Source organism: Triturus cristatus, chromosome 6 (assembly GCF_964204655.1).
Source record: "Triturus cristatus chromosome 6, aTriCri1.1, whole genome shotgun sequence".
NCBI lineage: Eukaryota > Metazoa > Chordata > Amphibia > Caudata > Salamandridae > Triturus > Triturus cristatus.
This window is the reverse complement of record NC_140589.1, coordinates 410,746,905-410,760,606: the sequence shown is the minus strand read 5'-3', so window position 1 is coordinate 410,760,606 and position 13,702 is coordinate 410,746,905. Positions and strand designations below refer to the sequence as shown.

The following is a 13,702-nucleotide window of genomic DNA, read 5'->3' as shown; positions in this document are numbered from 1 at the left end:
ACTCTCTCTCTCATCTGTTTTGAAAGCCCTAAAAAAAAATTATTTCCAAAATATTGTGTTTCTCTCTTAGTACTCCTATTAATCTGCATTCCTCTCCCTTTTCACTGCCTTTTAATCCTCTCTCATGCGATCCGCCACCTTGTCCATATTATGTAATTTAACAAGATATGCCAGCGTGATTGTCAAGAAATTTGAAGCTCACCCCCTCAATCTTACTGAACAATCTACGCCCCTGCCTGGCATCTACACTAATGCTCATGCACACACTTGCAAGTCCAATGCCATTCTTAGCTACTGTCTGATAATTACAAATAAATCTCTTTCACACTAATGTCCTCTTTCTGTTCCACGTTGTAATACTGAGCACACTTTGTGTTGCAGTTATCCACCTACAGTTTTTAATAGTACTGGATGTGTTATTAATTACTGTTTGCACAACCAACCCAATCTTTGAGGTTCAAACCTCGGACTGGTGAATAATATGCAAACTGTGCATGTTTTTTCCCCCTTTCTGAGGTGTTCAAAACCAACCACAATGTTTGTGGTAGCTTTTACCTCATGAAAGTCTTGCCAGCAAACAACTGCATGTATTGTATTGTAATTGCATTTATATACCGCTTACTACCCCTGACGAGGCATCAAAGTACTTTTCCGGTGACCAGTACAAGTACGTTTCCAGAACCCACAAAGGATTTGTGTTGAATTAGTATAGTGAAATATGAAAGAAATGTGAGTGGTGGATAGGTTAGTCTGTTATTTAGATTGAGAAGGGTAGTGGAGGGATAGAAGAGGGAAAAAGATTTGCATTTATATAGCTCTTCTTGCCACTGATGGGTGTTGAAGCGCCAGTAGATGCAGTGACACCTGGGCCCAGGGGTATGAAAGGCCCACTTCATTCCAATGGCTGTATTTTACTACAAAACCAGGACATAAGGGCCCAATTTATTTTCTTGCATTAGGACTATTGGCACCCTTGCTATGCCAACCAATCAAAGAACCAATGTCACTTCAGAATTAGGGCTTGCTTCGGTCTGACCTTGTAAACTAGACATAGATGTTTAAGGCAGCTGCACACTAGTCCCTGTCATGAAATTTCTTTGGGACATCGATATTCTAGGCTCCGATACCTTTTTTTGGGCCAATAAGAGCAAAATCACAGAGCAAAAAACAGCTATTGTAACAACTCTACTTGACGGTATTGCACTCAGATTTAGAGTTTCAGTGCAAAAACGAGGAACAATTTGCAGTATGTTTTCTGCATTCATTTGCATGTTGGCAACACGCTTTTGCTAATGGTCTCTACTTGCAGAATGTCTATGAACTGATGCATTCCAACCAGCATTCAAAAGCTTGGAAAATTGTATGAATGAGTAGCAATACTTCTAAAAGAGGGCCAAGGAACCCAATGACCAATGAAAAGGCCATCAGTAGTGGAATTCAAGCTGCACCTTTGGAATTTGTATCACTTGATTTTTGAAGTGAGCTAAAAGCGTCCGCTAGTATCAGCTGGTGTACAACAATAGAATGCTTGCTTTTCCACCAAATGGGCACAGAAAGAACCATTTTGTAGCTGCTCAACAGGTAATTTTATTAGTGAAATAAAGCAGGAGTGATGTCTATTCTGTCTTGACAGTGTCATTGAGAAAAGGACATGTAAAACACAGAAAACACAAGGTTGCCAGATGACTTAACCTCACCAAAGACAGTGCACTAGTCCTGGATTCTTTTGTTTTTGCATTCTCAGAATTATAGTCATAGTTCAATTCGGTTGAGTAAACTGGACTAATAAACAGGAAAACAATGTTGGAAAAGAAAATCCCAGAAGTAGAGCAGTGGGTCCTTGATGACGTAGAATCATCGGACAACCTTACCTGAAAACCCATGCCATCCCCTACAGGTGATAAAATAATTCTACCTAGCAGCAATCAAATGGATGCAGATACAGCTGAAAGGGTCTATCATTTGATTAGTCTGTCGCAATGGGCAGGTTTTTTTTTTTGCCAGTGAAACATACACCTTTAAGCTCTTCTCTGTCATTCTGGAAATTCCATCTAACTTGCTAAACAGCGGACTTTTTTAATTCACTCATTTGCGACACCTCTGCTTATGAACTAGCCTCCAAGCAAGCACTGGATCTGACAATGGAAATTCTATCATACCATTTAACAATAGCACGTAAAATTATTAACGTTACACCAATAGGCATTATCAAACAGTCCTGAAGACATTCTGTAATTTCAATATGGGTGGGCATGTGTGTGGGCAATTTGCACCTGCATAAGAATACCGACCCAGGTGGAAAGAAGAATTTGCACCAGAATCACAATTAAGACATTGAGTAGAATGAGATCCTTGAAGGAATATTTCAATGTAAAACTCGCTCGAAATGGCAAGTTAACTTAGTTAGCATATTAAAAGTACAATTAAAATTAGCTCTGTACATTAAAAAAAAGTAGTGCATTTTATTTACAAAGCGAAGAACGCTGAAGCAAAGGCTACTGAGGATAAGGGGGACCAATGTTAGCGCCTCCTGCCCAGTTAATACCTGGGACTGGAGATATGCGCTGTTCAAATACCAATCCCCTAATCCACCATAACATTAAATTAAATGAAGCCTGCAAAGGATCTGAGAAATAAAAACCCTCTTGTCTTAATAACAAATCTTATTGGAGGAGCCGAGTGTCAGGCAATGCATCCCTGAATGCTGCCAGGTGCCAGCTCACTTCTAGCTGGAGCTGCAGGCTCAAGGTCTCTTTTTAACGGTGTGCCTTGGGAGCTGGGGCTACAGTCATTTGAAAAGAGAAATACTCAACTGGAGGCATTAGTTGAAGAATGCATGCTATGCTACATATATGCGTTTTAGTGTGCTGGTTGTTGTCTTGTGTGTTCTTTGATAAATCTTAGTTGAAAGGACTTATTAAGTACTTACTACTAGGGTTACTCGTTGTGGTGGGCCAGGCGGCCAGGGCGGGGGCACTGCCTTTATTAACTGGAGGTCAGATATAGCAGGCATGCTGCTGCTGCCTGCCCATCGTCATCGACTGACTTGAATGCTGATGAGAGGACTCCTGGAGTGCGGGTGTGCCGGGGCATGGCCGCATGGCAATCTGAAAACAATCTGCGCACGCTGCCTGCTGCCCGCCACAGCCCTTACACAACATCCTGCTTTTCAACACTGCATTTAGCCACTCTTAAGCAGTAAACTGTGTAGGGGAGGATACTTCAGGACAGGGCTTTTAACTTATCCCCGACCCTATCCTGATATAAATTATAATGTATATGCCTGCGTGCAGCGGGCCCTGGGCCGCTACTAGGCCAGGGCAGGCAGTGCATCATGAAATCTTGAGCAGCCGAACCTACCACCACGGTAACCTGCGTCATGCCACCACGCTCAAAACGACAAGAAAAAAGCAGCGTTGATATGGCAATGGTATACTTACGGTTTATCCGTGGTGGTGAGCCGGAGCACTGCCTTATTAATATTAACTGGATATGGTAGTGCAGGGCTGGTGCTACTGCTCCTCAATGTCGTCGGGCTGACTAACTTGAACGCTGATGACTCGTGGGTTAGGTGCAGCCGCGGGGTTGTGCCATGGTGTCAGGTGGTGATCTGAAAAAAATCTACGCACGCTGCCTGCTGCAGAGCCCTGCAGAACCAAATCCATTCAGATTCCAGCCCAATCAGTGTCCCGACTCCCGGCAACACTGAACCAAGGCCCGCGGCTGCCATCATATAGTATAAATCTTGGCTTACGCAGCTCTATCAGCCACAACACTCTTCACCGGGACTCAGTCAGGAGACAAGGACAACACTCTGGACTCTGCGCAATAAAGCAGTCATGCCGAGACCTCTAATCAATGCTATATGTGATGTGCAGACGCCGCCGCGTGTAGACTCAGCCCTGACAAGTAAGTGCTGGTGCTAAGAACCGGAAAGCACCGGCACAAATTCAGCACTGATCAGGACACTTTATCTGAATGCCACCCTGCTAGCCTCCTCCCTGCCATCCCCTTGGACTCACTTTTCTTACAAAAACAACCATGCCTAAGCAGTTAATTCAGACATTGAGATGTCATTGCCTGAAAGGAAATGGAGGGGTTGGTTTGGAGGTGGGGGATCCGGTCTTCTGAAGCCAAAGGAGTTTTCTTACCAGGGGTAACAGCTATCTCAAAAAATGTAGATGTGTCCAATTGGTTAATTACCAATTTTGAAGGCTGTTTGAGAGCCAGAATAGACTTTGATAGAGTCACTTGAAGCTTCATGGTGTCAAAGATATAGGGCAAGATTTACTAACACTTTGCTGCGGGTTTGCATCACAAGAGTGGCACAAACACTTGGCTACTTTATTACCTTTAATAAGGCCTAATTTCAGATTGGTAGAATATAGAGATATTGTGTTTATACTCAAATGAGGTGTAATTAAGTTACAATTTTGAAAATGCCACATTTGTAAAGTTTGCATTTTTCTTCCCAAACCACTTATGCCTTTCTGGGGTCACATGAATATTAGTGGTTCTGCTGGTGTTAGTTGTGCAGTAGTTCCAGACAATGAGAGAAAAGAAGCCTAGATATGGTTTTCCTGGCAAGATGGCTGGGAAAGAGCTGTACCCTGCCCTGATTACACTTAATAGGACTCTGTCTGCAGCACACACAAAGAAACCTGACACTAGGCGTGGTCTTGCCTTTGTCACCCTAGACTGATTGGATCCAGGATTAAGAGAAGGGGAAGAACTACACTGAACCAGTTATGGCAGTAGGTCGGATAATTACCCCCACACAAAGCAAGCACCTGGTATGAAATGGGGCCTTCAGAACCTCTCATCAGAACACTCCTGGACTGGTGGAAGATTCAGAAGGAGGAATGCCCTGTTTTCTAAGGAAGTGGGCCTGTCCTGCTGACCTCATGAAGTTTTAGACCTGCTTACCTTGATCCTAGGCTACCCAGAATGACCCCAAGGGCCAATTGGCTGACCTCCTATGTGGCCCTCAGGTCTCCACGCAGTTCTCAAACTGCAGGCTCATTCTTCTTCTGTTCAACCACAGGTCCAGAGAGTGTTGTAATGAGCTATGGGTGAGTTGCCATTTTTGTAGGGTTAATTAGCCAGCGGGTGAAGATGACTATGGAAATCGCCCTAACAAATGAGAAAAAAGTTGTTCCCAGTGGCAATGCTTCCCACTTTTTCAGCACATCCAGTTAGTTGGACTTCAGACTATCTCATAGTGTACTATTCCCAGGCAAATCGGCCTTGGAGGCTGCTGCTGTGGCAACTAGAGATGTGTCCAGTGAAATGAGCAGTCTCCTCCTCTCAGCTACATAAGACTAGTTCTGGGACCTGCTCCTCTTCTCACTTGGCTTGTGTTTTGGGGGCTACAGACAGACCAGGAAAAAAATTACTTCTCTTCCCTGCTCTCCCTTCATACTTGAGTATGAATGGGCATGCTTCATCCTGGTCTATTTCTAATTTCATTTTATTGTTTTAAAGTCCCCAAATTACAGTAAACATGCTGCAATACCTTCATCAAGTATTTCCCATCAAGATGGTTAGCCAAGCAAGTAAAATATACAATGTGTTAGAAATGGGGGTCTCTAATTGGCAGTGGTAGATACCTTTGCCAAATAGGGACCCTTTCTTCTAGTCAGGGTAAGGGGGATACACTTCTAAAATAACCCCTGATAACCCCCTTGGTAGCTTGGCATGAGCAGGCAGGCTTATCTCAGAGACAGTGTGTAAAGCATTTGTGAACACATACAGTAATACAGTGAAAACACTACAAATGGACACCACACCAGTAATCTTTATCTAAACCAAACAAGACCAGAACAACAAAAATGTACAAGACAGTAATAAAAATAAGACTTTCAAGTGGTAGAAATAGTTCATTTCAAAGCAAATTGCTGATGCAACACTTTTCACACAAAGTATCGTGGATGCATCACGCACACAAACAAAAAGGGTCGCAGGAAAGGTGATGCGTCTGTTCCTTACAATCAGGGAATGTGTTACGTTGGTTCCTTGATCCGGGGGAGGTGATACGTCAGTTCCTTACTGCTGCCCAGGGGAGGTGATGCGTCAGTTCCTTACAGGAGAGGAGGTGAGGCGTAGTTTTTTTACTGTGTTCCCCAACGACGCAACAGACTTGGCGCCTCAATGCCATGTGACAATCTGGGACGATGCGTGGGTTCCTGCAGCCGCACAGCAGGCTTTGTGTTGGAATCGGTGCGGTGATCTTGGACTTCGGATATCGGTGCACTCGGTGCAGTGTGCAGTGGTTCCTCGAGACGCGGGCGGGAGCTGCGACGATTTCTTCAGTGATACGCCGGAAACAGGTGCATATGCATGGCGCTTCTCGAAGCTGCCTTACTTTTCCAGTTCCCAGCGGCAAACAGCCTCCTGAGGTCCAAAACAACAGCAGGCACCCCTTAGCAGGTCAGAACTCCCAGCAAGGAAGTTCAGGGGAGCTGGTGGTGAAGGCTTTGTGTCCCTGAGACTTCAGAACAGGAGGCAAGCTCAGTTTCAAGCCCTTGGAGATCTTCCTCAAGCAGGAGACACAGCAAACAGCAAAGTCCTTTTCTTTTTCCTTGGCAGAATGTAGCCATTGCAGGCCGACCCCAGACAGCAAACAGCACAGGGGCAGAATTTTTCCTCAGCTTCTCCTTGGCAAAGGTTCCTCTTGATTCCCAGAAGCGATCTAAAAGTCTGGGCTCCCTTTTTATACAGTAAATCTCTTTGTTCTCTCCTGGTCCAGGGCTCTAAGCCCAGTCTAAACCAGTTCTGGGGGGGGCACTTTACAAGTGCACAACAACCTCCATTGTCAGAGTGAGCCTTTGCTCCAGACTCACCACAGGGGTGCGGAGCCATCATTGTGGAAGGCAGACACATCCCTATTCAGGTGCAGATGCTACTTCTCCCGCCACTCCAAATGCACACAAAGCTTATTCAGGATGGCGCTGACTCATCCAGTCTCTCTGGAGCCACTGCACATCCCCAGCCCCGTCACTCCAAAGTCAGACAGTCAATAAACATCCCAGCAGAGGCAACACTGGATGGCTAAACAAGAAAATAACTACTTTCTAAAACTGGTATTTTCAAACACAAAATGTAAAAATCACCCTCTCTAGAAGATGCATTTGACCATTCTGAGTTCAGGTATATTAAACTTTATTTTCCTACCTTGTTCCCAGGAGTAGTTATGCTTATATGATTCCCACTTTTTTCTTTAAAAAAAAGCATGAGTATTAAAGATATGATCGTGAACACTCGGCCAAAGACCCCCTGCTAATCCGACAAGCGAACAGAATTTAAATCGGTATTTACCACCGGTCATGGGCCACTATGAGTGTGGTTACTGTAGGGCCTGTCCGACCTCACTTAATGGGTAAAATATAGACATTGGGCTTCGCCTCCCCTGGGAACAGAGGAAACACACGACGTGCAATACAGACAATGTCATTTACTTAATAAAGTGCCCGTGCAATATGCTGTATGTAGGAATGACAACTCGCAGAGTAAAAACTCGCATACTAGAGCATGTGAGCACAATACGCTGTGGATAAATAAACACCAAACTTACTGCACACTTTAAAGAAAAAGGACACACAGAACAAGAATTGAGGTGGACAGTGATAGATAAACCATTCATTCCACCTAAAATAGAGGATGATTCGAACTTCCTTTTATTGAGAGAACAACGTTGGGTCCTTAATGACTGTATTCCCTGGTTCCAACTGGACGGGGTTATAAACAAGTAAGAAAAGAGCATTATGCTTTAATCCTGTCGAATGGGTTGCTGGTTTCCTAAATTGAGCTTGTGATTTGATTTATGGAACCTGCCTTATCCTTAATTCTAGTTTAAACCAGTATTCTACTTTCTTTTACAAATAATGTACCTATTACCGTCACATAGAGGTGTCCGCATGCTTTGTTTAGATATGGAACTGCCACTGCCATCTCTATCACTCCCGGGGTCCATATCAGATACTTTACTCCACGAGCGGTAATTACGGATTGCCGATATTCCAATATGGCCACCATGAAATACCTGAGCAGTGGATTAAATCATCTTACCAGATCAACAATTCGAGTTCTCTGGCCCATGACGTGATCACGCATATGTGACAAACGAAGGGCGTGTCTGACCCGGCATCCATTGAGATGCGTATTTAAAGATGGGCACGGTGGTCTACCGGTATCGACGGTCGACCGGCTTGTGGAAACGGCCATTGGTGGTTGTTTGGAGTAGTAAGTGGGGTGCAGTGGGGGTTACTTTCACTCTAAGACATTGCGGGTATGTCATTATGTACATATGACTCGAATCCATATGATTACATTGGAGATGAACTCCCTTTCTGTTTAAATATCTTATGCTTGTCTATATATGTAAGTAGACTGGTATTTTACACTACTTAGGGGGCTTCCGGTGGCGGTACGAGTGTAATTTGTACACACGGTAAACACACAAAGAAAACCGGGAGTACTTCCCCATTGTATCCACTCGTATTTGTCCAGTAGTAGCTATACCTGCAAACCCCTTTGCACAGAATATGTTTGATGACTGTGGGTATGCAGGCGGCGTACATGCAGCATAAACAGCCCGCAATTGGGTAGGTTTGTGTAAAAAGCATGGGTTTAACTGAGGAGGGAAAAGAGCAATACAATATTGACTCTTTCCCTCTCTCTTTTTTTAAATAGAGTGTGACTACAAGACCACGTTCCCACAAAGGTCCCGGGTTCAGAGAAATACTTCTGAACTTGTGTGAGTTGGATGCAGATATTCTTAAACACTATGAAACTGAATGTAGATACCTGAGGCACTATAAGACTGGTGTTTTTGGAGTCGTATTTTTAATTGTAGATTCGATTAGATCATGTTGATCACGACACTAGCACAAGAGGGTCCCATACACACCCCCACTCTTTTGTGACAGTGTGCGAGGTGGTACCCCTTGGTGTGCTCTTTGTTGTTACATTCATGACATAGGGGCAAAGAGCTATTGAGATAATGCATGTGATTTTGTTGCAGTGATATAGAGGGCTAAGGGGTAGGGTAAAATGAGAGGAACAAATGTGCTATTGGTAGTTTTAGAATCACGTTCTTTGACTTCTCTTACAGAAAAAGGATTCCTCTCTGCAACTACTGGAGAGTGAGTAAATTGGAGATTTCCGTCTTTTTTAAGTGAGGTAAACTCCAGAGGAGGGGTGAAGATCATAAAAAACAAGGGATCCATACACTGACGAATGCCAGAGTGACCCGGTTGGGCATGCAAAAATGGCAGAAACATGTTGGTATCTGCTGTAGGGGTATAGGGGCCGTTACCTCCCCTGAATATCCCACCTTTCAGGTTTTAATCCAAACAAGGGGTTACATCAATAAAGGTAGACTGTTGTTTCCTCTTAGGTAGTTTTAACTATATGTATCTGCACTGTTTGGTCCCTCCTTGAGGGAATATTCTTTCCTCTGTATTTTGTGTTTTCTTTTGTGCTTTTGTTCCTTCACGTTTTCTACCCTCACCACTATTCTTCATACATACAAGAAACGCACTCCGTCCAGAGCATTGGTCTGCGCCTGGACGTTTGATGCGGCCCTATGATGAAGGATGACACTGTAAAGTGTGTGAGGGCAGTATTAAGACAAGCAGTGTCTTTTCCGTCTCCCTGTTGCCCCGTATGTTTTACATTATAGTCCACACATTGGAGGGTTAACAAAGGACATAAACTTCCTCTTGCTTCCTATGGGTGCAGTAGTTTGATTGTAGCACTTCTCTGTTTAGTGAGTTATCAGGTTCGGTAGGGAAGTCAGAGAAGGCTTATTCCCTTGTCTCTTCTTTTTTTGTGAGATAAAGGTAGGACATGCCCTGATTTGTGTGGCATGTCCTAATCGTGAAATACTGCCAATTTCGTTTTTCACTATTGCAAGGCTATCTGTTCCCATAGGACAGAATGGGGAGTTTGCTTATAACATCTTATAAGCATAACTACCCCTGGGAACAAGGTAGGAAAACGAATTGAGGATCCGCCAATTCTTTTGTATCATTTTTTTCAAATGGTTTGATGCTTTATTGAACGCTGTCACACAAATACTCCTCTCGACTGATTCTTTCTCATTTGTTTCCAAGAAGGCATCCCTGTTACAGTTTCATGGTCGTTTCTGGTCTTTCTTAATGACATGTTCTGGGTAATTTCTGTTTCTGAGCTTGTCACTCAATGTGTCTGCCTCCATTTTATAGTCCATTACGGTTTAGCAGTTCCTGTGTAAACGCAGGAACTGTCCATATGGAAGATGTTCCTTGAGGGAGCGCGGATAAAAACTGTGAAAGGACAAAAGGTTGCTTCTGTCTGTTGGTTTGTGATAAACACTACTGGTAAGGCCTTCCTTCTCTGCCCTTATATTCAAGTCCAAGAAAGGCAAGGATTTGTTTGTCATCGTGCCTGTGGAGTACAGAAAGGGATTTTTTTGATTAAGCCCTCCAAGGAAGGTCTCTGACGAGCTCCTGTTCCCTCTCCAGATGATGAAAACATCATCTATATACCTACGCCATACCCTTATCTGGTGCGAAAAAGGGTTGGCTGGTGGAAAAATGGTTTCCTCTTCAAATTGCGAAACATAGAGGCAGGCTACACTTGCTGCGCAAGAACTGGCCATGGAGGTTCCATGGATTTGTAAATAAAAGTTCTCCTTGTATTTAAGAACTTCTTGGTGAGTGCTATGTCTGATATTTCCACTCTTCAGCAATAAGAATATTTTCAATCACCCTAAGGGTTTTTAGTTGGGGAACATTGGTGTACAGTGACTCTATATCGAGTCCAATCATAAGGTCACTGTTTGGATCAAATTCCAAATCTTTAAACAGATTGAGTACCTCACAAGTATCCTTGAGGTATGCTGGCATCTTTTAAACTAGAGGGCGCAGGTAGCTGTTAGAAACACACCTTTCACATACACTGCACCCTGCACATAGGGGTAACTTGGGCCTACCTTAGGGGTGACTAACATGTAAGAAAAGGGAGGTTTAGAGCCTGGCAAGTTTGTGCACTTGCCAAGTTGACATGGCAGTACTAGACAGCACACAGGCACTGCGATGGCAGGCCTGAGTTACATTTACAAGCTGCTTATGTGGTTGGCACAACCAGTGTGATGGGTATGCCCAGACGTGGGTCCCGTGCTCTCCATGCCACTGGAGTCAAGCTATCTTGGCTGATGAGGGTTGAAAGCCCGAAACCAGTCCTAGGATGCTTGCTTCCAGTTCAGGGAGGACCTGGCCTGGCTGTTCGGGCTGGACTGTTCCCATGGCATGGTGAGCAAAAAAACTATGGGGCAGATTTATGAGCCCCTTGCGCCACTTTTGCGTCACTTTTAACATGGGAAAAGTGACGCAAAAGTGGCGCAAGGGGCTCATAAATCTGCCCCTATGGATTTAGGCCCAGATCTCTGTACTGGGGTGAATGTATGACATTGTTCTACATTCTGTCCATCAATTGTTCTTTTTGCATTTGTCACCCCGAGTGGGACGGGTATGCCCAGATATGGGTCCCGTGCTCTCCATGCCACGGGAGTCAAGCTATCCTGGCTGATGAAGGTGGAAAGCCCGAAATCGGTCCTAGGATGCTTGTTTCCAGTCCAGGAAGGACCTGGCCTGGCAGTTCGGGCTGGACTGTTCCCATTGTGTGCAGGGTCACACAATGGCTGAGTCCAAACTGGAATTGCATGGTGAGCAAAAAAACTATGGATTTAGGCCCAGATCTCTGTACTGGGGTGAATGTATGACATTGTTCTGCATTCTGAGCATCAATTTTTCTTATTGCATTTGTCACCCCGAGTGGGACGGGTATGCCCAGACGTGGGTCCCATGCTCTCCATGCCACTGGAGTCAAGCTATCCAGGCTGCTGAGGCTTGAAAGCCCGAAACCGGTGCTAGGATGCTTGCTTCCAGTCCAGGGAGGACCTGGCCTGACAGTTCGGGCTGGACTGTTCCCATTGAGTGCAGGGTCAAGACTGATTTGCATACGGCTGGGTACAAACTGGAATGGCATGGTGAGCAAAAAGCGATGGATTTAGGCCCAGATCTCTGTACTGGGTTTAATGTATGACATCGTTCTGCATTCTGATATAAACAAAATCACCTAGGCAGTCTGAAATAGACAACTATACATAGGATATCGTTCTGCATTCTGTCCATCAGTTGTTCTTTTTGCATTTGTCACCCCGAGTGGGACGGGTATGCCCAGATGTGGGATGATTAGAAAATGAGTTAGTCTGAGTGAGAATGAGTGGGCCAAAGTGAGAATGTGTGTCTCACTTAGACCGAGTGAGACTTAGTGAGTCAAAATGAGCAAAAGTGCAAATGAGAGTAAGGGAATGTAAGGGAATGAGTCCGAGAGAGAATGCATGAAAGAGTAGGATTAAATACAAGCAAGAGTGAGAAAACCTCATGAATCCTCCAAGATCACTGGACCTCGAACCCGGTTTGCATCCCTCCAATTTTATAGGTCACCAGCAGCTGCCACTGATATTATTTTCTTTCAAATCTTCCATATGCTTGTATTCGTAGTGCACTTAAGGCATGGCTCCCGGAATTCCCACTGGAACCAACATCTTTCGCACCATTGTCCCTCCTAATCGCCAACAAATATGGGGCCCACCTCATCGCCAAATTATACAGAGTCTCTATGGCATTGATCCGCGGCAGAGACATCGTAAAATACGCAAGTCCTGGGAGCAGGACTTAGGTCACGAGATAGGAGACGACCACTGGGCTTTTTGTTGTTCCCAAATTAAAGAGTAGTAGACTGATCACAACAACTAAAGCTTGGCTGAATAATCTTATATATTGCTACACCAATTCTGACCTGTTTTCTACTATGCTGCCCACAACAGCTGGGCCAAAAGATATATGGGGCCCACTGAAGAACTATCTGCTTGGGAAATCCCATGCTGAATCCTCACAGTCACACGATGGGATTGTTCCCACAGGAGGAGGTTGATTGTCTCTGACATTAAACTCTATACACAGGAACATGTGATGATGGTTTTGCTCCTTGAACTTGTGGCAGGGTGTTTCCCGGGATCTATACATTCTCTCTGTCTGGTCATGAAGGTGTATTTTACTGCTTTTAACTGAGGCTGTCATATTATCTTGTAGTGAAGGTGCTGCTACATTGATTAACTGTTTCATATGTATGTTTACGAACTGTGAAAAGTGTAACTAAAGTTTAAAACAAAAAAAAATCTTCCAGGTGCTGATATCTTTGTTGCTCGAAGTCCCACTCCTAAAAATGGAAACACTGCAGCTTATTGATGGAATATTATACTATTCTGACTAGATTCTAGGTGGAGCGTATTCATTTTTTCTAAGGTTCTTATGGGTATATTCTTCTATTATCTTGCTTGAAACACTTCGTACTACTATACTGTGCTCAATTAGCGCATGTAACAGTGTTACAAACTCTCATTGTTATTTCAGCCTCTTCTACTATGTCATGCACTTTTATGCCTACCTGTGCATTATAGACTATACTAAATGTGTACAAATACATACATCTGAGGAATTGCTATAATTTTTGTCACAGATTTTATAGCAGACAGTTTTTTATACCTATCCCATTCAGTAAACGTTTTGTAATGGCTACAGTGATTCTAATAGTGTTTAATTTAAAAATAAACATATATTTCCTCAATGCCTTTTTTAAAGTGCTTATCAGTGCA

General features: G+C 43.9%; 1 protein-coding gene across 1 annotated transcript in view; it reads left to right on the top strand.

Annotated features, from left to right (window-relative positions):
* Positions 1 to 13,702, top strand: part of CSMD1 (CUB and Sushi multiple domains 1) — a 2,626,220-nt gene that overhangs the window by 1,770,831 nt on the left and 841,687 nt on the right. The gene's annotated exons all lie outside the window — the stretch shown is intronic.